General features: G+C 46.2%; 1 protein-coding gene and 1 long non-coding RNA gene across 4 annotated transcripts in view; one reads left to right on the forward strand and one right to left on the reverse strand.

The window, feature by feature from the left end:
* The window catches only part of LOC144380260 (uncharacterized), a 69,229-nt gene extending 54,946 nt beyond the window's left edge, over positions 1 to 14,283 (reverse strand). Inside the window, exons 1-2 of the long non-coding RNA XR_013444258.1 lie at positions 13,902 to 14,283; positions 7,291 to 7,448 (exon numbers count right to left, since the gene is read on the reverse strand). This is a non-coding gene — a long non-coding RNA (uncharacterized LOC144380260). The remainder of the gene's footprint in view (positions 1 to 7,290; positions 7,449 to 13,901) is intronic.
* A 242-nt stretch (positions 14,284 to 14,525) lies between these two features.
* Positions 14,526 to 27,650, forward strand: part of SMPD3 (sphingomyelin phosphodiesterase 3) — an 83,636-nt gene continuing 70,511 nt past the window's right edge. The window contains exon 1 of one of the 3 annotated variants that reach the window (XM_078063713.1): positions 14,526 to 14,662. The gene's annotated coding sequence lies outside the window, so the exon portion shown is untranslated. Of the gene's footprint in view, positions 14,663 to 15,766; positions 15,820 to 27,650 lie in introns of those variants that run through there. The other 2 variants (XM_036109165.2, XM_078063711.1) reach the window with 2 other exon arrangements.

Here is a 27,650-nt window from a genome sequence, read left to right on the forward strand (position 1 = left end):
AGATCAAGAGTTGCATGCTTTACCGACTGAGCCAGCCACGCAGCCCTCCAGTTTTCTTTTATAGAAGAGAAAATAGTCTGTTGTAAATTAAAAGATAGTAAATAGAAAAGCCATCCAAACGACTGGAGTTGATGTTTTCAACACTGAAGTAACAATCCACACCCCACCTTGCTTCTGCGCCAGCGACCAGAGTGAAATGCCTCTCTGGGCACATAACCTTGCCAGCCCACATCTTTTGGCCTTATGACCACCCCCACAGACTCAGAGGTAACATCGGGATGAGATTTATTTTTTAAAGATTTTATTTATTTATTTGACAGAGAGAGAGACAGCGAGAGAGGGAACACAAGCAAGGGGAGTGTGAGAGGGAGAAGCAGGTTTCCCCCTGAGCAGGGAGCCCGATGCGGGGCTCGATCCCAGGACCCTGGGATCATGACCTGAGCCGAAGGCAGATGCTTAACAACTGAGCCACCCAGGCGCCCTGGGGATGAGATTCTTATCTTTACTTCCCACCCCTGTGCAGATGACTGGTGTCCAAGGTGCTTAGAAAGATAAGTTTACAAGTTTCTAAAATGTAGTAATTTGGCCAACTTGATAAAGTATTATTGGATAAGTGGGATGGACACTATTATATCTAGTCATTGCTTTTTGAATAGAAACCATGCTGCTGAGCACTGCAGAAGTTTTATCACCCTCAAACATCTTTAAGCAATTTTACCCATTTTTCAGAATTTAGAGATAGGGTCTACTTTTTGTGCTTTATAAATTTTAACTCATTTTTAGCTAGTTATTCCTGCTCTGCACTGTTTATACTCATAAAAAGTCAGAATTCCTTAAATATCCAACAATAGGATTTGTTTCCAGTTCCTTTTTTTTCTTACAAGGAAAACAATGCACATTCATGCCAGAAAAATTCAGAACTACAGATAGGCAAAAGGAGACCTGGAGGCTAGTTAATATGCAAGAACATGTCTTCCAGCTCCTTCTCTAATCTGTATACAGTGGGTTCACACTGTATTTACTTTCTCTCAACCACCTATAATTGTCTTAAGGAATCCAGCTCTCAGGGCTCAAGTGCCCTATCCACCTGACACACACCTGCCTGCCCTGTGCCTTAGGGAAGGAGTTTTGGAAGAAAGAGTAGAGGGTGCCATCCATGAGCTTAACCTAAGGAGAAGAAAGACACCATGGGCTCTCCCTTCCCTGGAAGGTGAAATGGCCACATCTGCTTCAGGGACCACAATGCCCTCACTGAATAATCATGTTAACAACCACCCCTGGACATCTGTGAATAATCTGGAACCTTGTAATTTGTGCTTTTGGAGAGTTCCACAAAGCCATGATGGATCCCTCAACCAGGGACACGCAACTCATGGCTGAGTGGAGACAGTGAAACTTGAACCTGAGCCATAACAAAGTAGGAACAAAGTTCAAAAGATTAAACGAGCTAAAAATGCCAACCACCACCCTGAATGGTTGTTGTCCTGGAATAACATAGCAAGTAAGCGCTTCTCCTCATGGAGCATTTCCGTGTACTCCCACTTGGCTTGTTCAGGAATGAGGAGATGTGCTCCAGACTCCCAGAGGTGTTGCCGCCTTCTGCCCACAGTCAAGTCCTGTGACCCCTGCTCTTTCAGCCTTCAGTACATCCCAGAAGACAGAACATGAGAGTTTCTTTCATGCCCCCAGGACAGAGCAGTGGGCCACATTCCCCATGAAATCTTAAGAAATTGATGGGTAAACTAGCCTCAGGGGGCTGCATGGTGTATGGAGAGAGCAGAGGCCCAGACACACCAGGATTTTCATCTTGCTTTTGCTGGATTCCAAATGTTAAGAAAGTTATCTAATTTCTCTGATGCTCCAATTACTTGCCTATAATTTAGGGTTTCTTAGAAGGTCATGAGGATTAAACTGAGACTCTGTAGGTAAAACACCTGGCACCTTATCTGGCATATAGGTGGTACCCAGTAGAGTATTAATTTCTTTACCTCTCAGCCCAGTAGTCCCATCATGCCTTTTCAGACTTGCCACGACCTGAGCAAGAGCATTCTGGATATCAAGGTGAACAACATTCATTCATTCAACCAACATTTACACAAAGTGCCTGTATACCTAACACCCTGGAACATCAACTTCATTTAAAGATATTTAAAATATTATTTTAATACTAAGACAAATATAATGGAAGAGAATGCAAAATTTGTAAAAAAAATTTAAAGAAAAATATAAGCCATTAGGCCCATGCCCCAGACCTCCCAGGGATCCCAAGGGCAGCTTGAAGATGCTAACATGCCCAAGGACCTGACCTCAGGTCCAATTCACACATCTCCACCTTTTCCTGCTGTGAGTCATAAACCAGAAGTGACATGGCCCCTTCCTAGGAAATCAGTATAGAAGAAAACTGGTCCAGAAGACAAACCAAACAATTACACATTGAGTCCTCATGCTCACCACCCTCACTGTCCCCCCAGAGCCTTGCTTGCACAATCTGTGTTTCTGACTTTCAAGTCATCCCAAGGCAGACTCTCCCAAGATTATCTTCAATTCTCAGGAAAAGACACTCCTGTTTCTAGGAAAACTTTGTGAAATTTTTCACACGTGGGATGTTCAACAAGGTCAAAGTTGTTTTCCTTACTCCCTCCTATTCTAGCCTTCTGCTACTTCTCAGGTCACCTTCTAAGGTCAGATTCTAGGATGTGAACTGGGGGTGACCCTATCCATTTGTTAACTGTGTCTTGCTGGACTCACATCTGTTGCTGCTCTTAGCACAGGTTAACCTGGGCTGGGAACCAGATCTCCTAATAAGAAAAATGTAGCTCCTTCCTTGAACCAATAGCCATGTTAACTAATTTCAGTATTTGATATAAACAAAGAAATGGTAACGGTGATCACTTCTGAGTGACAGAACTGTAAGTGCTTTCTATATTCATCATTTTGCTTACCCATATGTTTTCATTTTTAACAGTGAGCATGTATTATTTGTATAACAATGAGAAAAATGTAAAGACTGACAATCCTCTCATTTAGCTCTTTCTTTTTTTTTTTTTTTTTTTTTAAAGATTTTATTTATTTATTTGACAGAGAGAGACACAGCGAGAGAGGGAACACAAGCAGGGGGAGTGGGGGAGGGAGAAGCAGGCTTCCCGCGGAGCAGGGAGCCCGATGCGGGGCTCGATCCCAGGACCCTGGGACCATGACCCGAGCCGAAGGCAGACGCTTAACGACTGAGCCACCCAGGCGCCCCCCTCTCATTTAGCTCTTTCTTAATGATTTCACATTCTGAATTCAAGTTCAACATTCAAGACAGAAAGCCACAGAATGTTTTTCCAAAAGATGGAAGATTAGAAATCCAATAATTCCTGCGTATTGCCCTTTACCAAGCTGAACCAATTTCCAGTTTATACTTAGGTTTACAAGAACAAATGAAATTGTTTTTGTTTTTGTTTTTTAAAGGAAATTTTTTTTTAAAGATTTTATTTATTTGACAATGAGAGAGAGCACAAGCAGGGGGAGTGGCAGGCGGAGGGAAAGGGAGAAGCAGGCTCCCTGCTGAGCAGGGAGCCCGATGTGGGACTCTATCCCAGGACCCCGGGATCATGACCTGAGCCAAAGGCAGTTGCTTAACCAACTGAGCCACCCAGGCGCCCCATGAAATTGTTTCTGAAGCAGGGTTATTTATCCAATGTACTTTACATATGGCTAAAGTTATCTTCTTACGAATCAAAATCACAACAACACTAGGAAAATTGCTGGTGATGTAATGGAAAAAGAAATTCAAAGCCATAGGCTTGGGAGATCACATTATTCTCTAAAACAACTTAGTAACCTGAGGAAGTGACACCAGGGGTAGAACTGTACTAGTAATTCGTTTAACAAATATTTGAATATTTACTATGCTCCAGGCACAGTTCTAGGCACTGGGGATACAACAGGAAACAAAACCAGCAAAAATTCCCACCCTCGGGTCGCCTGGGTGGCTCAGTTGGTTAAGCGACTGCCTTCAGCTCAGGTCATGATCCTGGAGTCCCAGGATCAAGTCCCGCATCGGGCTCCCTGCTCAGCAGGGAGTCTGCTCCTCCCTCTCATGCTCTCTATCTCTCATTCTTTCTATCTCAAATAAATAAATAAAATCTTTAAAAAAAAAAAAAAAAAAAAATTCCCACCCTCGTGAAGCCTGCCTTCCAGTCAGGGGGACAGAAGACTCCCATGCAGCAATACAATCCTTAGCACAGTATTGATACTATTTCTACTGTTTTGACTGTTTTCCTGCCATTTTCTTAGAGAAGAACTTTCTACCAAGTCCTTTCTAAAGCTTGTGGCTAGGTTCATTATTTCTTGCCATGACCTTGCCAGGAGTGGGAAAGACTGCATGCCAGTATCTTTGGAGTCAAAGTAACCAGAAAATTGGAGAGCTTCCCAGCCATAACCTTCCTACAGTGACTGTCTTAAGGAGTGAGCTGATACAAAATGGTTCAGATGTTCCCTGAAAAAGGAGCTGAAGTGCCCTCAGGTATGACTAGAGTAGAGAACTGAGCTAAAAGATTGGGAGACCAGGGGTTGCCATGGTGGGCTACTGGCAATAAGCAGAAACAGAAATGGTCCTAACTTAGGGAGAAGCAGATTTTTAGTTCCATGTGAGGGAAAACATTTCTTTCTTTCTTTCTTTCTTTCTTTTTTTTAAGATTTTATTTATTCATTTGACAGAGAGAGACAGTGAGAGAGGGAACACAAGCAGGGGGAGTGGGAGAGGGAGAAGCAGGCTTCCCGCTGAGCAGGGAGCCCGATGCGGAGCTCGATCCCAGGACCCTGAGATCATGACCTGAGCCGAAGGCAGACGCTTATCGACTGAGCCACCCAGGCGCCCCAGGAAAACATTTCAATAGCCAGAGATGTTCCACAGTGGAATCGACTGAGGGAAGGGCAGTTCTCAGGTTCTGACAGTAGATGGCTAGCCCAGCTCTCTCACTTCCTGGCTGTGTGACGTTGGGCTAGTCCTATAACCTCTGTGGGCCTCAGTTTCCTTATCTGTAAGATGGGAATTAAAATGGTACCTAGCTCATGGGATTATGATGAAGATTAGTAAGAGAAAGTATGTAAAGTGCCAGGGTACTACCTGACACAGAGTAACTTAGGCATTGAAAGCCTATGTAGATCAGATGATAAAGTTTAAGAACTTCTATTCTATTCTGTTTTTGTAGTGGATTTTATTTGTTTTTATATCAAAATATTATATATAGTCATATTTGGCAAGAGGATTAAAATTGGTAGTTGTGATTTTAACATCACAAAATCAGTAGCTATAGCAGGGATAGAACCTACAGCTCCCTATGAGGATTCCTCTGAACAATGCTCAGTGCTACCACATTCTGGATACGACCATAGCCCAGGCACAGTACATGACCCCTGACTGATTTTAACACATGATGATCTCAGTCCTTGCTGGAAGTGCACCAGGGTACTGGGCAAAGGCAGAGATCAGGCTAGCACCAGTGTTCATTGTACACCCAGATCAGGGAATGCCCTAAGGCAGAAGCACCACCCCCCATGCACACCCAACAGGGCTGACTTTGGGGTCATCTGGAGCTCAAGACAGAAAGTCCCCAGGGAAGCTAATCTCAATGTCACAAAGCTCCCAAGGGTCTGACCATAGCAGCCATGCCAGCCTCAACCCCACTCTGGGACACCAGGACTGATAAACTCAGATGGCAGCATGCAAGGCAGGACTTGGGAGGCACAGCCAGGCTGGGCTGGAAAGCCAAGCTGTAGCTCAGTGGGATGAAGGGCAGCCGAAAGGGAGCACGTGCTCACATCCTTCTTGTGATTCCAGGGGTGGGGAGCATATCCAGACAGGTTTCTTCTTCCACCCCAGTGAGGACACCCCAAGGGCAGCTGCACAACCCCAAGAGACCTGCTTTACAGCCTAGCCCCACCTTCTGGCCCTGGCTGTTGGTAACGGTCCAAGGGTAGGAGAGAGCAAGCAGCCCGTCTACTTATGTGTGTCCAGCAGGCAGGCCCTCTGGCAGCTTCCATCCCCATAACAACTGCCTTAGGGTCAGCAGTCAGCCTTTAACTGTTGAGCCAGGGTCTAGCCCACAAGTTCCTGCCATCATACCCTCCCATCAGCCAAATTTCCAGGCATGCCTTGACCTATCTGAATTCTCAGCAGGTACAGAGTTCAGGCTTACCTTCCCCACTCCCCTCACACCCACTACTTAAGAATCAAAATCCCAAACAATAATACCTTGTAGGTGTGTGGTGCTTAGCACTTTCCAATACACTTTTCATATCCTGAATGTATACGTTAGGATTTTTAGTTGTAAGCAAAAGTTACTAACTTTAGCTAACATGCACAGTAAAGGACATAAATTAAAAGATAGTGAGTAGCTCACAAAATCTCCAAGAGGGAAGAAAATCAGGCTTAGAAGCACACAGTCAGAAACAATGCCCTAGGGGCGCCTGGGTGGCTCAGTCGTTAAGCGTCTGCCTTCGGCTCAGGTCATGATCCCAGGGTCCTGGGATCGAGCCCCGCATCGGGCTAAAAAGAAACAATGCCCTAAACCCCAATTCAACAGTAGTCTAAGAAGACATCACTGTGACCACTGAGTCTGGAATTCCATCCCTGCCACCTACACCACAGACACCCTCATCCTGGTGCGGCAGGAAAACTGCTGTCGCTGGAAACCGAGATTGCACCCATCAAATCACTAAAAAGGTTGCAGAGCAGACCCTACTCCTTTGCCATCACTGGCTTCCAATTCAAAGTTGGTGAGGTGTGGCATGAGGAGGGGGCTCGTCGGACTGGAGGAGCCCGCGCCTCGAGCAGACGCCCGTGTCCTAGCTGTAAAGGAAGATGGCTCCAGCTCAAGCACAGGAAAGAGACTCAGCTGCCCAGCAACCAAAGTGAGTGACAAATGTCCAACTTTGCATTATACTCAATCATCACATCAACACATAAAATTGTCAGAATGACTCTTGTGATTCCAGGGGTGGGGAGCATTTGGAGTCAAAGTTATCCCAATTTCAGACAGCGGGAGTATGACCCAGGCAGCTTCTCTCCCAATATATTGATATAAAATAGGGAGAAAAGCAAAGTCTTGTTTTCAGGTTTAAAAGATCAACCACAGAAGTGTGAGGTAAGGAACTAGGTTCGGCTACAGGTCACTTACAGAAGGTCTTAGAATCTCAGCTAATTTTAAACTTCATATGAACCAGCTGAAAAGGCTGATGACATACCACTGCAGAGACTTAAGGGTGGGACAGTGCCTTGGCCTCTGCGCCTGCCAGACTTACCTGGGATTGAACATTCTAATCTGGCCACATATTTGCAGAGACGGGCAGCCAAGGTAGAGAGGTTCTGGAACATCTGGCGTGTGGGCTCTGCTTCACAGACAGAACTGGGGTCACGTGGGAGCCATTGGGACCCGTTGCCACCTCAACACCCGTAGAGCCTGGCAGAAACAAGACAGACTTCCCCATGAGGTCGTGAAGTCTCCAATTGCCAGGGATATGCAAACAGAGGCTGGAGAGCCATCTACCAAAAATTCTAGTCGAACTAGATGATGAATGCAATCCCTTGCAACTCTAAGATGCTATAAGCCTCCAATGTGTGCTAAACATCAGGCATGATCCACAAGGTAGGACAATGGCCCTCCAAGAGCCTCCTAGGGACCTAGTGAATTAACCAATGACAGGAAAAGAAAGAAAGAAAGAAAGAAAAGAAAAGGAAAGAAAGGAAGGAAGGAAGGAAGGAAGGAAGGAAGGAAGGAAGGAAGGAAGGAAGGAAAAAGAAAGAAAGAAAGAAAGAAAGAAAGAAAGAAAGAAAGAAAGAAAGAAAGAAAGAAAAAGAAAAAGAAAAAGAAAGAAAGAAAGAAAAGAAAAGAAAAGATGGGCACTTTTACTAGATATCAATTATATGCAAAAATAAAAAGAAGAATCATTTTATACTTTAGGCAAAACAGAAAATGTCTAATGCTGGAGAGGCTGTGATAAAGCTGGACCATTCATGCTGGTGACTGGGTAAAATGGGTACCACTTTTTTGGAAATCAATGTGGCAAAGAGTATCAAAACACCAAAATTATTTTTAATCCTTCAATTCAATAACTGTTCACTTAGGAATTTACCTTAAGGAACAGTTTAAAGGATAACTGCTATAAACTTGGAAATATTCATTACATCATTATTAATAATAAACAGTAAGCCTTAAATAGGGAGGAGATTAAGTATAGCATGGTTTTGATGGAATATTGGGCAATCATTACAGATGGTGTTTATAAAGAATCTTTGCTCCTTGAGGGCAAGTCCTGCATCCTGTTTACCACTATAGATCCAGTTCTGTCTGGAACACAAAAACAGCTCATTAGATATTTGTTGAATGAATGAGTGAATGAACAACTGAAAAATGAATTCAATCTTAGCAAGAGAAAATGCTTATTACACGTTATGTTAAAAAAAAGCAGAACTCAAAGTTACATCTAAAACTATGATTTCCAGAATGTGAAAGATATGAAAGACTATATATATACACATGTGTCCTACATGTAGACTATAATGTGGAAAAATAAAAAGATGTTAGGATTATATTATATACTAGGGATGATGTGTTATTCTTTTTTTTTTAAGATTTATTTATTTGTTTGTCAGAGAGAAAGAGAGCACAAGCAGGGGGAGTGGCAGGCAGAGGGAGAAGCAGGCTCCCCGCCAAACAAGGAGCCCGATGCAGGACTCAATCCCAGGACCCTGGGATCATGACCTGAGCCAAAGGCAGACACTTAACTGACTGATCCACCCAGGTGTCCCAACACTGGGTTTTTTTAAGCAAAGATTGCTCAATACAATTAACTGATTTTGTAATTTTTTCTTTAAAAATTATGAAGATCATTTTTCTCAATTAACACTTAGGTGCACATTTCATATGCTATACCAACACCCATAATTGTAAACTGAGCTGCTGTTTGGAAAATCCTAAAGTTGGCTGCTTATTTGACTTGTCTTACATAGCTCACATACAACACTCCTAAAGCATCACTCACAACGCAACATTACTGATAGGAGACCCTTGTGAAAGTCTGTGTGTGCTGGCAAGATTATCCAAAAAGCTAATAAAATCTTTGTAATCCTTTTCAAGGATGCAGAAAGGAAAATGGCTGCGTTTCAAATTCATGGCATTTCAAAGGCATGAATTAAGCTCTAAGCTCTACATTTGAAAAAAAAAAAATCAACACGAGTTCTCTAATTTATGTTCTAAACTGAGAAAACAAATCGTTGCTAAGAAATGAAATTTGCAAAATTCTTAAACACATTTTCTAGTTGATATGCACATACTCAAATCTACAAACTATACCAAAATATAAATTGCAGGAATCACTACATTGAACTTGGTTGATACAACTTCACCATGAAATCTAGAATTGTTTTTTGGTTTCGTTAAGTTTATTCCTAGACATTCTGCGTTTTAGGTATGGATAAAACTGATCATGTGTAGATGATGTTGAGATGATACTTCTATGAATATGTATAAGAAAGCTCAGGGCTCTTATGAGGGTAAGAGGGCTTCTTCTTAGTTCCCCAACATCTTGTTTTCTGTGACACTCATGTCAGAGGTCTCTGCACCCTATCCCTCTTCCTTACCATCTGTTAACTGCCCACTCACTATACAGTTTGACACAGGCTACTGGAGTTCCTCTCTCCTTCAAAGCATCCATCTTTCTGGGAGACCTGCTGATGACCTACAAAATTGCCTTTCAATGCTTTCCCATGACAATCCTCTGTCCACTCCAGCCACCCTGCCAGTGCCCTTGACCAGGGTTCCTCTACCTCTAATCAGCTCTGCCTGCCCTCCCTGCTCTTCCCTCCCACCCATCACATCTATCTTCTCACTACACTGAGAACCCCACCCCTCTCATCTGCCCCCTCTATCCTGGTTCACCACCTTCCTCTTGGTGGACCAGTACTCCTACCTCTCAACATCTCCGACTTCCTTGCTTTCTTGCTTTCCAGCAAAGCCAAGACCTGGATAAGCCTCACCAATAGCCTTCTCCATGCCTATCTCAGGGCTGATAGGATGCTGAAGAAAGCCTACAACCCTACAAATTAGTTTCCCCCACAAACCCATTGCCTCCAACCTCAGCAGGCCCTCAGCACTGCTCTGCAGGGCCTATGGGTTGCTATTAGCTTTCCCTCCTCTTTTCCACAGCAGCTATCTTGGACATTTTCACTCCTTTTTCCAAGCTTTCCATTCCATCCCATTTCCTCACGCTGAGCAGGTAGCCTTGTCTCTGACATCACATAAGAAGTAATGGCCGTTGGGTGTGAACTGCCTCCATTTCCTGAGCCCACCTCCCAACTATCTACCTACTACCTACCAGCCCACCTCATCTCCAACTCCTCCTTCCTTTTGCCCTTCCCAAATTAAAGGACAAGTGGGCCCTCCACCTGCCTGAGACTGACTCTGAACCCCACCACCTCCCACCCCCTTGCTGACCTTACTCTATCCTTTAACCCTTCCCTTTCCTTTATCCTCATCTACCCCTCTACTGGTTTTTCCCCATCAGCATTTTTTAATATCCTTAATCTCTCCCAACTTAAAGCAAAATTGTCTCTCAGCTCTACATCCTTTCTGGTTTTCTCCCTCCTCCCCTTCAAAACCATTCCCAAGAGTTAGCTACACTGGTATTTCCCAAGGGATTTTGGTTTTCTCGTTGACCCTCTCTAGTGAAGAATTTCATCCATTCCATGGCTTCAATTATGATGTATATGCTCATAACTTGATAACTTAAGATTCTTTTTCTGGATCACATCTCTCAAGGACAACAGGCTCTCAGGATCTGTTGTTTGGTCTTAATTAGTTTTAGGGTAATAGTACCTCTGGTTATTTCTTCTCTGGCCATTAATTACCAAATATTAAGGCATTCTCCCACGCCAAGCTCCAAATCACCCTACTGGACATCTCACCTGGATGTCTCCCACTCACCTCAAACCCACCTGCTCCTTAACTGTTCTTCACCTCAGGGGAAAATACCACCATCCATCCACCAAGTTTCCCAAGACAGACACCTGGGCATCATCTTTACTCACCACTCTCCTCTGTGCCCTCAGCTCATCACTCACAAAGTTCTTTGAATATTTACCTCCTTAATATATCTCAGATCTGCTCTCTCTTTTCTATCTTCATAGATGCTGTGCTGGGTCACCACAGCAGCTTCTAAACTACATCCTAGCCTCATCTTCTGTCCATTCTCCACACGGGCCCTAGGCCTTTTCAAAATGCATGTCTCCTTAAAAACCTTCATTATCTTTAGAATAAAGCTATAGTATACTAGCCTAGTATGCTAGGCTCTTCAACACCCAGCCCTGGTTAATCACTCCAACCCCACCTCTGAGATTCAACATTTTGGCTAATCCCCTCATTACTTAATTAGAAGACCTATGGAACTTCACTGAGACCTTTCTTTCCCCTTTAACAAGGTAGGAAGCTAGCTCAATGTTACCCTGCAATCCTTTATAACTCTAGCTTCCAATCAGCTAGAATTCCATCCTCTTAGGCTTCTCTGCTCTAAAGCCACCCTTTAAAAAATGACGAAACAAATACACTGAGCATATGACTGACCAAAATCATACAACTAATAAGAGAATGGAAATTTGAACCCAGACTACCCAGGACATTACCTCATGCCTGTTTATTCACAGTCAAACCAATTTCTGATAATCCAAGATGAAGAACATTTGTTAAAGTGCCTAATATTTGTGAAGTGCTTTACATAAGGAACTTCACTTATCTATTACAACATTGTCAAATAAGCAAACTGTAGATCTGATAATGTAGTTTGTGCAAGGTCACACAGCTAGTAAATGGGTTTGGATTCCCACACCTCTATCTTATTAGCTGCTCCCTAACACCAATAAAGAGTATTTTACAAATGAAGAATCAGGTCCAACCCAGGATCACACATCTAATCACAGGCAAAGTCAGAATTAGAACCCAGCTTTCCTTACTCTACTTGGCTAGACCAATGCTATTTTAGTTCCTGCTTTCTGGAAGAATGGTACCCTGGCTTTTTCACTATTTGCAAAAATTTCCTGAAAACTAGCATTACTCCTTAAGTGCTAAACTGACCTTCAGAGTTTCAACTGTGGCTCTAGGCAGTCTTCTTTGCTAGCCTTCTGTTGATACTCTGCCAACGTTCTGTCGATGCCCACCCTGTGGTCTAGTCTTCCCCCACCTGTTTTCCAACAACCTCTACTCTCACTGCATCCACAGAATTAGACACTCTGTGTCAGCACAAATCCCATTTCCCCCTCCCTCCTGATAGTTTTCTCATCTTCAGTAATGAGGCCTCATCTGTTTACCCAGCTCTAGTGACCTTCCCTCATGCTTTAGCCTGGATCAAAGCCCCTTTGCCATGCCTCTTAGAGTTCCTGTTAGTTCTTCCCCAAATGCAATCCATTTTACTCAATCCCCATCCTAGTCTTCCCTCCACGGATGTCATCAACTTAAGGATGACAGGGTTTCTTTTCCTCAGGATCTGTCTTTTTGGTTTGAATCAGGTTCAGGGTAATAGTCCCCCTGGTTATTTCTTTGGCCATGAATTAATTATACTCATATATTAAGGCATTCTCCCAAGAATGCTTTAGCTGAAATACACCCAAAAGTCTGGATGGGGTGACATATGAAGCATGTGTGGGATTAATTGGACCATCTGGCCAACACCAGAGCCCTGAGTGTAAAAAGATCCAGAAAAAAACAAAAACAAAAACAAAAACAAAACATTAACTAGCAAGGTGGGACATCACCACCGGGGCCCTATGATGCTGAGCAGAGAACTGAAAGAAGGGCAGAGATCTCACACTGTCATTACTTTATAACTGACAGGGGCAGAAGATCTTTCCCAGAAAGGGAGTGGGAGGTAGGGAATTTAGGCACAGAAAGGAGAAGGGCAAACAGCTAGAAATAGAGGAACATGAAGAACTGATGACATTTAGGGGAGAATTGACAAGACTTCCAAGTAATGATTGGCATGAATCTATCAATCCCTAGCATCATAGGATTGTAAGGGCTCCCAAAGCATTCAGGCAAAATTCCAATCCACTGTATGAATGACATAAACATTTCCTCACTAGGGTGGCATCCCTCTAGTTGAATGCTTTCAGCAATGGGAAATGTGCAACCTTAGGAAATTAAGAGCATGGAGGTGTGAGTAAAATTCAATTACTGTTCAATTCATTTTCAATTCCTTTTCAACTCAACAAATATCTAAGCAGTACCTACTATGTGGCAGACACTAGGCACCGGACTATAAGTATTAATAATATAGACATGACCCCTGTTCTGTGGATCTTACAATCTAATGTGGAAGATGGACACATAAACACGCAAGTAGAACAGGGGAAGTAGAGGGCGCGGCTCACACACAAGGTGGGGTACCTAATATGGAGCCGGGCATCTGGGAAGGCTTCACGGATGAGGCAACGTAAGCTGGCTGGGGCTTGAAGAGTGTGAAGGGTGAGTCGAGTGCAAGGGTGGAAGGAACCACCAGAGCGAGAGAAAACGGATGGTTAAGGCTTCCCAGCTACCGAAGAAGTTCAGAGTGTTGCAAGAACAAGGTGGTCACCAGATTTAGAAGGGCTTAGCACTGGTGAGAGGAGCGTGGGCTTAATTCCATAGGCAATGGGAAGCCTGAGTAGCGCCCTCTGGCTACTGTGGGGGAAATGTTGCCGTATCAGGGGTGGCGTAAGGAGGCCAAGAGTCCGGAGGGGAAGACCGGATGAGAAGGCCTCCTTGTGACGGCTCAAAAGATATGACCAAAAGTAAAGCTCTCCTGTATGATAAATCGAGACAAATGTAAAGGGATAAAGTTCAGAAGGCCACACTCTGAAGCCACAGGTCTCCTCCGTCCTCTCTCACCTTTGTTGGGCAAACCAAAGCGACTCGACCTCGGTTTGCTCCATCACCGCGGACTGTGGGCAGGGGGACGGATCCACGCCCTTCTTCTCAGATGGGAAAACTGAGGCCCAGAGTCCCGTGGTGGGTATCGAGGAGAAAAAAAAATCGAAACGCCCTCCCAAGAGGCTGCCCGAAGTCACGCACAATCCGAGGGTCCCGCGGCCTGCCCCATTTCTCTGTCAGCCATCCCCAACCAGCTGCCTTTGCTATGGAAACAGTCCTCCCGCCCTCCTCAGCGCCTCGGTTTCTTCATGCATCCTGGGAAATGCAGTCCACCTTCGGTTACCCCCCCGCGGCATAAGCCCCCTCCGCGTTCTTAAAGGACTACCAGTTCCAGAAGGCTGTGGAAAAACTCCGGCAGTCTCTGGGCGATGCGGTCTTGACCGAGAGCCCGAGAAACCAGCCGGCCTGCCCGAAGAGAGCGGAGAAGGCGCCCCCAATGGGCGGCCTCCTGGGCGGGGCCAGGATCGTCATTGGCTACGGCGGCGCAGGGGGGCGGAGTCAGCGGAATGAGGCGCGGAGCTGTTCGCTGCTCCAGGTGCTGAGTCCGAGGGAGGCTCCGGACGCGAAAGCCGCGGTCGCCGCCGCTGTCGCCGCCGCCGCCGCCGCCACCGCCGCCACCGTTGCCACCGCGAGAGCCACCGCGGGAAAGCCGGGGCAGTGAGGAGCCCGGAAGAGCTGGTCGCGCTGCCGAGCGCTGACAGCCCTCCCTCCTCTTTGAGGTCGGTGCTGCTGGGTTCGCTTTTGTTTTATGGGGGGGGTGAACTGAGAAATGAGGGGGCCTGGGGAGTTAATGGGACCTCTCCTCACCGCCCTCAAGAACATCTGTCCCGGAGAGCTGCTGACTGACTCGAGGGCCTCCCCGTGGCCCAGCACCTGAAGTCAGAGCAGCTTGGGTTAGTTTTTGTTTTATGGTGGAGGGGCAGTGTGAGAGTGTGAGGGGTAAGGGCTGGAGGGACCCCCCATCTCTACTGAGAGGGCGTTGGGGAGCTTGGAGATTTCCCCCACCCCCGTGCCTGAAAACGAGGCTGCTTGGATTATTGAGGATGGGAGGGAGTGTTATGGGATGAAAGGTTCTGAGGTAGGGAGACCCTTCCCCATAACACCTGTACTGCTTGAGGTTACAAAGGGAGTCTGGGTGTGATGGATGAGACCAGGGGACTCCTCCTCCTCCGCTCAGACCATCCTGGGCTTATTGAGGAGGGGCTGTTTGGGATGTCAGGAAGATCCTTTCCGTGCCCACCCCTTTCCTGAAGCCTAGGTTTTTGTAAAGAAGGAAAACGGGATGGGATGGAGACAGGGGACTCTTCCCCCTCCCACTTGGACCCGCCTAGGTTATTGGGGGGGGTGGGATGTGAGGAGCTAAGGCCGGGAGACCCCTCCCCACCGTGTTTGAAGTCGCCGGCACAGGAAGGCACTGATGGATTCTCGGGGGTTCTCCATGTTCAGGGTCCCTTGCCTACGGTCCGAGTGGCCTGGGTGTGGATGTGCGGTGGGGGAAAGTAAGAGGGGTGGAGGGAATCCTCCCGACCTCTCCCTCTCTGAGCCTTACCCCATAGGCCCTCTCTACCTGGATCCAGGCCAGGGGCCAAAAGTCGAGACGACCCTCCGTGCCCCGCCCCGTCCCGCCCCGCCTGGCGACCCGGCTCCTGCACCGCGGCAGGGAGCCAGACGCTGATGGGCACGTGCGGGCGGGATGGGGTGGGTCCCTTCTCTAGCACTCCGAAGCTCGGGGCAGATGTCCCCTGAGTCTCCAGACCTTTGAGGCTGCTAGGCTTCACGCGGGGAGCGCCCCAGATCTGGCTACCGACACCTGCTTCCAGGGCGCTCGGCGGCGGCTTCGGGAACCGTGCTTTTGCGCTCGGCCCAAGCATCCTCGGTAGGACAAAGCGGCGGTCGCTGCACTGGCGGGCCTGCGCCACCCGCTGGGCGGGGGGCGCGGCCAGGGAAGGGGGGGCTCCGGGCGCGGCGCAGAGAGCTTCCGCGGAAACATGCCAGGAGCCGGGCGGGAGACAAAGCGCGCTCGCTCCTCTCGGGCCTGCGCGAGCCGGGATGGAAAATCCCGAGGGAGGAGGCGGCTGCGCCCTGGCTGGGTACTATGCCCCGCACCCTTCTTTCCGGCACACCACCCCCTACGCCGGCCCAGCACCCCAGGATGCCCTGTGCCCTTCTGGGGGACATTCAAGACCTGTGACCACGAGGACACGGACAGGCGGGGGGGGGGGGGCTCCGCCTGGAGGGGAGGGTCCCAAGATTCAGAAGACCTAAGTGGGCAGGGTCTGGAGGGGCATCCTGACTGGATGGTGTCCCCACGCCCCATCAACCATGTTAGGTCCAGTTTGATTCCGGGGTTTGAGTGTGTTTGTGTCACCGTGTGTTTGCATGGGTGATGATGTGGGTCAGAGTGTGTGAACGTGTATGACTGGGTGAATGTACCAGCGTGTGCTCGTGTTCATGTGTGTCACGGTGAGCTTGTGAATCTGGCTGTGTGAGCCTGTGAGAAGAGGAGCCACTTACTGCTGACCTTAGATGTTGGCGGTGGGGGCAGGGTGGGAGCCCCTTCCACTCTAAAGCCACCGTAATAACCTAGGGTCCCAGTGGGTGCCCTCAGGGTGAAGGTAGCTTCAGGCTGCCTTGGGCCTAGCCTGCATGCTTGGGTGTGGCCTAGAATATAGGACCTCACAAGTATGTGGAGCCCTCTAAAGCCTTTCTGGGGTCTCAGGTCTGACCCTAACATCCGTTACCATTGCCCTGCCCTTCCCATCCTTCAGAAACCTTATCCTGCTGTAATGGGCTGCCCTGGGGCCCAGAATTCCACCCCGCCCCTCCACGTGGGCTTCCAGGTGGGGCTCAGGGCGCTCATCAGCACAGTCCCTTATGATGTGGGTGCAAGATTTTGTGGCAAGGCAAATTTTGTCCATTTGGCCTTCATGTCTGGAAGGGCCATAGGTCTGGGGTTGCTGGTCAGTGGCAGGTGGCCTCTCAGTAATACAAGGTATACTCACAGAGCATGAGTGAGACACAGAGATACCACTATGAGTGGACACCCCTAGAGGATAAGGACAGCCCTCCCAGACATGCCTATTCCCAGAAAGTGACCTCAATTTCATAGTACTTTTATAGCAAAGGTGTTGTGTGGCTTTGAGATAATCCCCACCAGAAACCCCTTTCCCATAGGATGAGGGGCTAGACCATTGTCAGTGGAACCACAGGAAGAGCAGTTACCAGACAGTGGAGCCACCATCCAGCCCAGCCCTGCCTGGTCCAGTCTCCACGAGTATCCACTGCCAGTACCCACAGCGACCTCTACTGGGAAAAGTAGTAATTTTGCAACTAACACTCCCCCGGAGTGTGGAGGTTCAGGGTGGGTGTGGGCACTGTTAGGTAAAAACCACAAACCCTTTTATTTGGGGGCTCCCTGTCTGCCCTTGGAGTCCTAGGTTGATGTTCTTGATGGCAGTTCCTTCAAACTAGTTCAAGCAGTGGAACTGCCACTGTCCTTGCCCATATAGAAATATTTAAAGGGACACCTGGGTGTCTCAGTCGATTAAGCGTCTGCCTTCAGCTCAGGTCATGATCCCAGGGTCCTGGGATCGAACCCCACATCGGGCTCGCTGATTAGCGGGAGCCTGCTTCTCCCTTTCCCTCTGCTGTTCCCCCTGCTTGTGCTCTCTCATTCTCTCTCTGTCAAATAAATAATTTTTTTTTTTTTTAAGGGGGGAAGAAGTATTTAAAGAGGGCCAAAATGCTTTTGTCCAAGTTTCTGTCCAGGGGTGGACATCAAATCTGCTTAAGAGGAAAATGTGTGGAAAATACTTATCAAGCTCAGGGTGTTTTAGGCATCTTTCTTATCTCTTCCTCTCCCACTATGTTCCCACCCCCCTTTCTTATTACACTTTATCTTCCTCTCTTCCTCATTATTAAATAACATATTTTCAAAGATAAGCCTTCTTTTACTGGTTGACAACATGGCCCAGAAAATGCAAGACTCGGGAGGCTATTACTAAGTGCAAAGAACTGGCAAACACTGGTTCTTCCAGACCTACTGATGGGAGTAGGGGAGATGGATGAAACATGCTCTGTCTTAAATCCTCATCTGGTGACGTGTGTCTCTTCTCCCAGAATTGCTCTGAAGGGATTTCACACAGCCACAAAATCTTTAGAGCTCCTCAAAGGAAAGGAGGTATTTAAATACCTGGTATTGTTCTTACTTTGGCATCCATGTGATTTGCATTGAACTATGTGACTCAGTATCATAAAGTAAAAATAGGACTTAATCTCTTCCTTGCCTGTTCAGAAGGTGACTGCCTATGTGTGTTGTGTTCTGCATTAGAGAGTGAAAAGCTAAATTATCTCATAAATTGAACCACCTGCTTATTCTGATTAGAGAATGGTGCTTAACATCACCTACAGGCAATAACATTATTTTATGTTTCTTTTAATTCATACCTGAATCTCTTTGTCTTGTAAAACCTTTCTTCATGCTCATACATTATTACTTTCACTTGAAGTTAATCAAGAATGTTTAATCCTTGTACAGAAGCCAAACAAATTAAATATCAGCAGATACAGGAAGATGTGGGTGGTGTTTCTGTTCTTGGGCTCAAAAAAATCCTTGGAGTTCACAGGAGAGAAGGAAAGGGGGTGAAGGTTTAGTAAATCTTATAGGTGTAGTTAACAGGTTTCTGAGGAGATGCTCCTCAGAATTTTTCCAGGAGAGCTGGTCGTCTTGAAGAATCTGAGGATGCAGGCAAATAGCATGCATGCTGGGAGTGGGAATGAAGCCCTGGGGATTCCTAAATCCAAGCACTAATGCAGCCTTTCTGGGAAAATCCCCCAAATCCCTCCTGTTCCTTTCCTGCAGTCACAAAGGAGAGGAGCTGTCCAAGGTTCTGGAGCACTGGCTTCAACCCCACTAGTGGGAAGGCAGGATTTAGGGCATGGAGTAGAAGCAAGCTCTGATGACCACGGCCTCTGTGAGGATTTCCCCAAAGCTCATCACAGAAAGAAATAGGAGGAAACAGAGCTATAGAGGCTTTTATTGCATCGCTTCAAACAAACCCATTGGCAAACCCTATTTAAAGAATTACAAGCTAATAAGAAGAAGAAATTTCTGAGTCAGGCTTTTCACATGTGAGAATGTATTTAATCCTCACAGACCTATGAGGTAGGTGGTGGTGGTGTTTCCACTTTCAAGATGAGGAAATGAAGCTTTGAGAGGAAAGGGGCTTGCCCATGATTACAGAGATCAGAAGGAACAGAGGTTAAATTCCCACCTGGATCTCTTAAACTCCAGAGCCTCCTCTTACCACGATTTTTTCCTACTGCTATTGGAGAAGCAAAATTGAAGTTTTGAACTGTCCTATCTGAGATTCTAACCAAATTTTAGAGGAATGGATTGGGGACCAACAAAGATTCAGACATAAGCCTCAAAGAGTCCTTTCAAATGCATCAAGGATATTACCACAATACTTTACATATTATCCTGACAGAAGGATACCTGTACTTGATTACCAAGGAGGAGAAAGGGGAGTATAATGACCCTCATGGCCAGCGTCCCAGGGTTTTCTTTCCAGAGTGGAACAATTTCACAACAAGCCAAGCCTGGATGGCAGCAAAATTTATTTTTAATAATCTGCAAGAATGAGGGAACAATGAGGAGGCTGATATTATTTCACAGAGTACATGTAGAGCCAAAGAAATAGGGCTTATCTTTACTTGCTACAGTCCTGTTCCAATGCTGAGGACACTTGGATATTGTTAAGAGGCTCCTTTCCCCTATTCCCACTCTCACGTTTTTACAGCAAAGTCTCTAACACCAAAATGAAAGTTTTCATTGTTGTGAGCCGCAGCTAATCTCAGGGAACTATCACATCCTGCCCTCATGTCATCATAACCACTGTTCTGCCTTCATATGTGGCTTCAGGACTCCTGAAGGTAGGCAGGTTTGGGGCTGATGTGCTTCAGGCCACATGTCCTCTGGTTCTGCCAAGAGGCCTGTGCCTGAGAACTCCCCATTCAGTACCTGTTGTTTAGGTATCTAAAGAGAGCAGAGAAGAATAGACTTTTGCTTTTTCTCCTCTCTCGATCTCAGTCTGCACAACACACAGATGCGGGGGGGGGGGGGCTCACCTTTTAAGAAAATGCCTCACAGGGGCACCTGGATGGTTCCGTCGGTTAAGCGGCTGCCTTCAGCTCAGGTCATGATCCCAGGGTCCTGGGATCGAGCCCTGCATCGGGCTCCCTGCTCTGTGGGGAGCCTGCTTCTCCCTCTGCCTGCCGCTCCCCCTGCTTGTGCTTGCTCTCTGTCTCTCTCGCTCTCTCTGTGTCAAATAAATGAATAAAAAATCTTTTAAAAAAAGAAAAAGAAAATGCCTCACATCAGGCTGGGTGTCCAATCCATTCTGAGTAATTCCCTCCCCTCCTAGGCTGGGCCTCTGCAGGACTCCGATGCACAGAGCAAGGCTGCTATTGCTTTTTCCGAGGGCACTTGGAGGCCAAGGACCTGGCTCCCCATCTGGGTCTGCTCTGACTCATATGACCACAGACAGATTTGATTGTTTTCTTATTTAGAGTCATTAATTAACTCTCCTCAACATCGGAACAGCATGTATTAAGAGGAAAGCTATTTGTGGGGGTCTCTAGGAAGCCATGCCTACAGCTGAGCACCATCTCCTTTGCTAACAGGATCAGGAAATGGTTTTTAATTCTGGCTTTGACCCTTCAGAAAACTTAGATCATCAAGATTTTGTGCCAATGTGAGAATGGAAATATAAGTGTAATTGATTGCTAAGGCTGCTATAGTTATTTTGGCAAAAACTGGGAAACACAGGGATCCGTCAAAGAAGAACAGGATTTTCATTCATTCAACGAATATTCTTGTGTCTGCAATGTGCCAGGCACAGAGCTGGGCATAGCAAATATATTCCAAGTTGGAATAAGCTCTGTCACATAGGAATCTTGAGTGGAACGTGGAAACAGATGCAGAACCCCTGACGAGCAGAAAGAGTTTTTAGAAATGGAAAGAACCTTAATAGTCATAAACTGTCATCATCTCTTTTTTAACATGAGGAAAGAGGCTGAGGGAAACTGAGGGTTGCCACTGGCCATACACAGCCCCGGTAGTGGCAAAAATGAGGATTAGAACCCAGGTTTTAGTAATTCCTCAAGCTTCTTCTCTCCACTGTACTAAACTACTGCTCTGCTCACCAAATTACCCAAAGGGCACGTTTACATTAACATAGGCTTCTTGGATCTAATCGTAATGCAAAACTTAAAGTTGAAATAGAAAAAAATCATAGATGAAATATGAAGAGTGCCCATTTATATCCATGTTGTCCAAGCCACATGTGGCTAATGAGCACTCAAAATGTGGCTAGTCCAAATTGAGATACACTGCAAGTATAAAATATATACCCGATTTTGAAAAATTAGTATGAAAAAATATAAAACAGCTCATTAATGTGAATATTATAGGTTGAAATAATATTTTGGATATATTGGGTTAAATAAAATATATTAAAATTAATTTCACTTGTTTCTTTTTCCTTTTTTAATGTGTCTACTAGAAAATTTATAATTATATATGTGGCTTGCATTTATAGCTCATATTTCTACCGAATAACACTGTTCTAGAGTGCTTTCACTTAGGAGGAAATGTTCTTTACAAACTAAGGCATTTAGTGGTGCCTGGGTGGCTCAGTCGTTAAGCGTCTGCCTTCGGCTCAGGTCATGATCCCAGGGTCCTGGGATCGAGCCCTGCATCGGGCTCCCTGCTCTGCGGGAAGCCTGCTTCTCCCTCTCCCACTCCGCCTGCTTGTGTTCCCTCTCTCACTGTCAATCTCTGTCAAATAAATAAATAAAATCTTTAAAACAAAAAACAAACAAACAAACAAAAAACTAAGGCATTTAGCAAAGTAGGTTCTATAATCAGTCAGCCTGAGATGAATACTAGCTCTACCACTTGGGCTGTGTGACCTTGGACAAGTTGATCGATCTCTCTGTGCTTCCATTTCCTCACCTGTAAAATGAGGATGATAACAGAGCCTATCTCCTTGATTGAGTCAAATTACTTAGAACAGTGGCTGGTACATAGTGAGGGCTCAATTAATATTAGCTATTGTTACTATCAGAAGGGGCTTATAGAATCTTACAAGACAGGGGCTACAGGAAGGAGAACAAGCAGACAATTTTAAGATAAATGAAGAAAAAGATTTACTACTAGTTAAAACATGATTGAAAATACTTGCTCAGTATAAGCTCATGAACTACCTTGATGTGGCCCCAATTTTCTGGCAGATAATGATACTGAGGAAAGATTTCAAGCCATTTAAATAAGCATACAATGGATAAACAAATTAGCTAACTGCATTATGCACAGGTCTTGACCCCTGCTAAATGAGTTGAGGAAGAAGATGATCAAAGTATACTTATAACAGATGACCCAAGAGCTCTAAATCTCTGACTCCAAGATTTCTCAGGGAAATATAAGGCTTATGCTCTAGGAGAAAGATCTTGGGTAGGAGTCAGGCGTATGTGAGGTCAAAGCCACTCTGCCATCCATTGGCCTTGATCAAGACAGTCGTGGCACCTGGTTGGCTCAGTTGGTGGAGTGTGTGACTCTTGATCTTAGGGTTGTGGGTTCAAGCCCCACTTTGGGTATAGAGATTACTTAAAAATAAAATCTTAAAAAAAATAAACTGTCAGTTTTCTCCTCTATAAAATGGAGCTAGCACCACCTCTCTTGCAGGTTGTGGTGAGGACTAAATTAGATAATGCAAATAAAACACCTCATACATAGTAGATGCTTTAAAAATGGTGGCTTTCATGAAATGGAATTTCAGGTGTTCTTTAATAGGGAACTTTTGGTTAATAGAGAATTTTTTTATGAGGATCTCCATGATCTTTTCTACATTTTCACTACCACATTCTCCATCTTTGCTTGGTCCCTGAGGTGGTTGAAAGGACAGTTTCATCTGATTGTGTCTACACCAAAATGTAGGATCTCAGTAACTTTGGGCATTCTATACAATCTTTCATATTCTTCTCTCTGTCCCATTTATACATGTGAGGTTTCTTTCCTGGGATGGTAAAGCAAGCAGCAAAATGGGCATTGTTCTCCATCATATTTATCCTGAAGTTCTGACATTCTGACCTAGTGTTTAGAGCATTTTACATGAAGCTTTGCTTTAAAAATAAATGGGGCATAAATCTAGAAACCATAGCCCCAGGAGAACCATGTTCTCCTGGATCTTAGAGCAGACCGTGGGTCCACTCACTGCACAGCTCTTAGGGAACACATTGCTGCTGTCCTTGAATATCTATTCCTCTTCCAAAAATTTGCTTTCTGGACCAAAGAAATGTATGTTAAGCTCAGTGAAGACTTATGTTAACAAAGCATGTTGGACTCTAGAGAAAACACTCAGACTAGTTACACGGCAAGTGTGGGGATCCCTGGAAGTATTTTGGCAGGAGAGCAACATAGTCAGATGTCCAGGGTCAAAGTGTGGTGGGGGGATTGAGGTGGGGAAGATCCGGAAGGCAGGCTCACGCATCGTTCTGTTGAGAGACCCGTGACTTCCAGGGACCTAAGTACCAGTATTAAGTTCTCTTGGGATAAGTTCTGATCTTAAAATGCATTTTCCCCACCCGTTCCCTCTTGTTCACTCAACAAATACGGAATGGTGCATTTTGAAAAACCTTGCTCTGCAAGAGCCCAGGGTCTGGCTGCGGAGAAGGGAGATGCCAATGTGCAGAGTGAACCAAGGAACAAGGGCTGAAGTAAGCACAAGAGGCCTGATTAAGGCGGGTTGGCTATGGCAGTTGGCTAAAGCTATGGATCCCAGACAGACAGACCTGAATCTGAATCTCAGCTTCACCACCAATGTGTGGCCTCGGGCAAGTGCTTTAACCTTTCTGAGCCTCATTTTTCTTATCTGGGGCAATAAAATCTACTTTCCCTGGGCTCTTATGGCCACTACAAGCCAACTTTAAGAAAATTCTTAAGAGTAATACTAACCTTCCTTTACTGAATGCTCACAGTGCCATCAGGCATTGCGCTCAGCACTTTATATGCATAAAAGAGATACCATTATTATCCCTATTTTATAGCTGAGGAAAGCAACGCTCAGGTACTTTAACTTGCCCAAGGTCACACAAGCAGTGAGAAGTGGGACCAGGACCCCAATCCAGGCAATTTGACTGCAAAACCTTCTCTTAACCACTGTGATCACTACCTCCCTGGTTCAAGGTCAACAGGAACCCAATGACTGTTATTTTGAAAGAGGGCAAGAGGATTCATTGATTAGCTTGTGTAGAGGTCTTCTGCTTGGTCTTCAAGAGTGGGTACGATATGGAGAGGCTCTGAGCAGTGAGTACCGAGAAGAGGGAAGGCAGCGAAAAGCTGTGAGCAAATGAACAGGGCTGGGAATGCCAATGATGTGTTCTGGGGGCCCTGAAATGGAGAAGAGGTTTTCAGTAGGAAACAGATGTTTAGAAATAAGGGTTTGGAAAGCCTTGGATATCAGGCTAACAAGTGTTAGAAAACCAAAAAAGTTCATAGGCAAAAGAGGGGATGTGAAATCTGAAAGCACCAATTTGAGGCAGCTCACTGAATTTGGGCGTATGATTGCAGTGTGGAGCAGGTGACCAAGCGTGCCCAAAGCCAGAGTTTGAGGAGAGCATGGCCAGACGGCACCACAAGCCAGCACGCCTACCCCTGCTCTCTGCTTTCCAAACAATGTGCACAGCCTTTTCTTTCATTTGGTCTTCACAAAAGCCCCAGGCAGTAGAAGAGTGGGAGGTCGGCTACCAGCACCGCTGCCTATGTCAAGTGGCAGGCAGCATGGGCTGCCAGGAACACAGATGCCAAACACAGCTGCAATGCTCAAACTCAGGCAAAAAGCTTAGGACTTTTCTGTGGGGGAGGAGGCAGAAGGTTTGCCCACTGGGCTGAGTCCTTTTCTCTGTGTTCTGGGAAGCAGGCAGTGTTATCATTTGGTCCATGATTTCCCAGTGACACCCCTGCCTGAGTAGCTGCCCGCCAGGGTGGCTGCTGTGAGGGCCTGAGTCAGGGTCATTGCAAATCCCATAGTCCTTCTTGGATTCAGCACCTGTCAGCCAGTCGCCCCCTCCCTTGCGGAGAGCTCATTTCACAAAATGAAATTTTTCAGACTTTTGGCATCGGGAATTAATTGTGCTTGTTTCTCTGCAAACTGCAGGGACTAGAAACCAGACCCCATGCTCCTTAGGGGCATTAGAAGAGAAATCTCTTTTCTAATGGCTGCAGTCGCTGCTGACCACCAGATTTCTCTACATGGCTACACTTCTGATAACCATGGAAAACAAAGGCAGGAAGGGAGAGGGGCACAGTGCGGGCTTCTTCCGAGAGGCCCCTGCAGTTCTGTGAAGGGTGTGAGGCAATGGGGAGGGGACTTTCACAGCCACGAGAGAGCCCCTTAACAAGTAAAGGAGTTCTGATGTGAAAGATGATAGAAAATGAAAGAGACCATGGTGCCACACTGTATTTTCTCTAGAAAGTCATACTAGGGTTCCAGATGCCCTCCACAGTTCTGGAAGGATAAATAAACAGGTTGGCAAGGCCACAGAGATTTTGACAAGTTATCCAGGAAAAAGTGCCTGGGGATTTTAAACATACCATTAATGAGAAATGACAAACACTTGGGTAATAGAATGTTAAAGGCTCCTGTGGCCACCGACCCCAGTAACGATTAATGTGTGTCAAACACTGAACACAACAGGGTGGAATGGTGACTTCTGAAGGATAAAATCAAATTGGGAAATCAAAATAATAATAATAAAGGTATGGACGTTTCAAGTGGTTGCGCATCACAAAGTACAGCCGTGGTTATTCAGAATACCTTTACCAGCCAGTTCCCTTTTACCTGATCATTCTGATCCCAAGGGTCCATTTTTAGATATTCCTGTGATCAGCGCCCAGCTCAGGGCGTAGCACACAGTAGGTGCTCAGCAAGTGTTCACAGCTTGCTCACGTCCTTAACACTACTGTGTGCTAAGCCTTGTGCCAGGCACTGGAGAGATGGAAGTAAATGAGACACGGTGCCTATCCTTAGGGGTTAGGCAATTCCAAAACAGAACAAGGAGTGCACTGTAGGAAATGTGCAAATGAACGTGGTCACCTGTGATGGTCACCAGTGATGCTTCCTTCTAGGTGCTTCCTCATACCTCTGGAATAAGGTAGCCCAGCAGGTGAGCCAAATGGGGACCTTATATTGCCACCCTTCCCCCACATCAAGTCTGAGCAGGTCCAGCTGTGCTGTCTGAGGTAGCAGCGTGAAGGTGAAGGAGGCAGAGGCTGGTATGTTGCAGAAACTTGTTGGGTATACACTCAGTAAAAAGATTTGTCCTTTGCATGCTTCATTTGAAAGACCCACTCTTGAGACCCTTTGCCTGCAATTAGAGCATGCGGCCACAAGGAGCATCCACGAAGCAGTGTGGTCCAAGCAGCCAGGCTCCCCACGGGGATGGAGTGCTGAGCAAAATAATTGTTCAGTTGCTAACCTTCAGAAGAACATAATTTTACACTAATGGATCAGAAAAGGATTGCACGTTTAATTGGACCAAACCATTGTAACCTATGTGTAGTGAGTGGAATTAGGAATTCATCAACATTCATTTAACAAAATTCATGTGTGTCTACTGTATACAAAGAGAAGCACAAAGTCCCCGCCCTTAAGTACTGCCTCCTGCAAGGACAAACGCGGACAGATAATGGCAGTGCAGCGAAGTAAGTGGTATGCTGGGGGCATGAGCAGAGAGTACTAGAAGCACAGAGGAGGAGCGACTAACTGACAGGGGCAAGGGGGGTGTGGTCACACACACACACACACACACACACACACACACGCTTTTGACCCAGATGTTAACACCTGAGTCAGAGGGTTTACACCAACACACATAGAAGTGTGGATATTTTGAGACACTGAAGAGAATTGGGATTGGCCTGTAGAGTGATCTTGGATATATCATCTACACCTCTGGAGCTCAGTTTACCCCTCTGGTCCTCCAAGGGCTTGGTAGTGGCCATCCTGACCATGTGGGCCTAGAGTGGCATGGAGATTAGAGTGATAACCTTGATCTCAGTGGCCAAGGCCTGGACTTGTCCTAGCCCCAAGGCCTCCTGGGAACCAGCTTGTCTGGACCCTCTTGATTCTGGCTGAAATGTTCCAAGGGATTCCAGAGGATCAGCTGAGATGCTGGTCCTGGAGACACTTCCCGTTTTTGAGGCGTCAGCCTTTAGTGTTCAGCGGAAGTGGTCTAGCTCTCCTAAGTCACTATTTGGCTTCCCGTCCATCTGCAGAAGCCAGGCCGGCCCCCTCACTCTACCCCATATGCGCTGCCCTGTGCCCTTCCAGCAGGCCTGAGGCCACTGTTTGGAAAGCCTTGGCCTGGTCAGATGCAGGATCAGTGGTGGCAGGCCAGCCCCACCCCTGTCTCCAGGCCCTTCAAGAAGACAAAGCCCCGTAGTAATTATTTCACAATATACTCGCGTATCAAATCATCACATTGTACACCTTAAACTTGCAATGTTATATGTCAATAATATCTCAATAAAGCTGGAAAAAAAGAAAGAAAAGAGAATCTTTGCTGGGCCTGTGTCTCCCTCTGGAGACCTTCTTCAGTCCTGGCAGGCAGTCCTCCCTAGCCAGAGCCACCCGGCCTTTCCCCTGT

The sequence above is a fragment of the Halichoerus grypus genome, chromosome 15 (genome assembly GCF_964656455.1).
Source record: "Halichoerus grypus chromosome 15, mHalGry1.hap1.1, whole genome shotgun sequence".
Taxonomy (NCBI): domain Eukaryota; kingdom Metazoa; phylum Chordata; class Mammalia; order Carnivora; family Phocidae; genus Halichoerus; species Halichoerus grypus.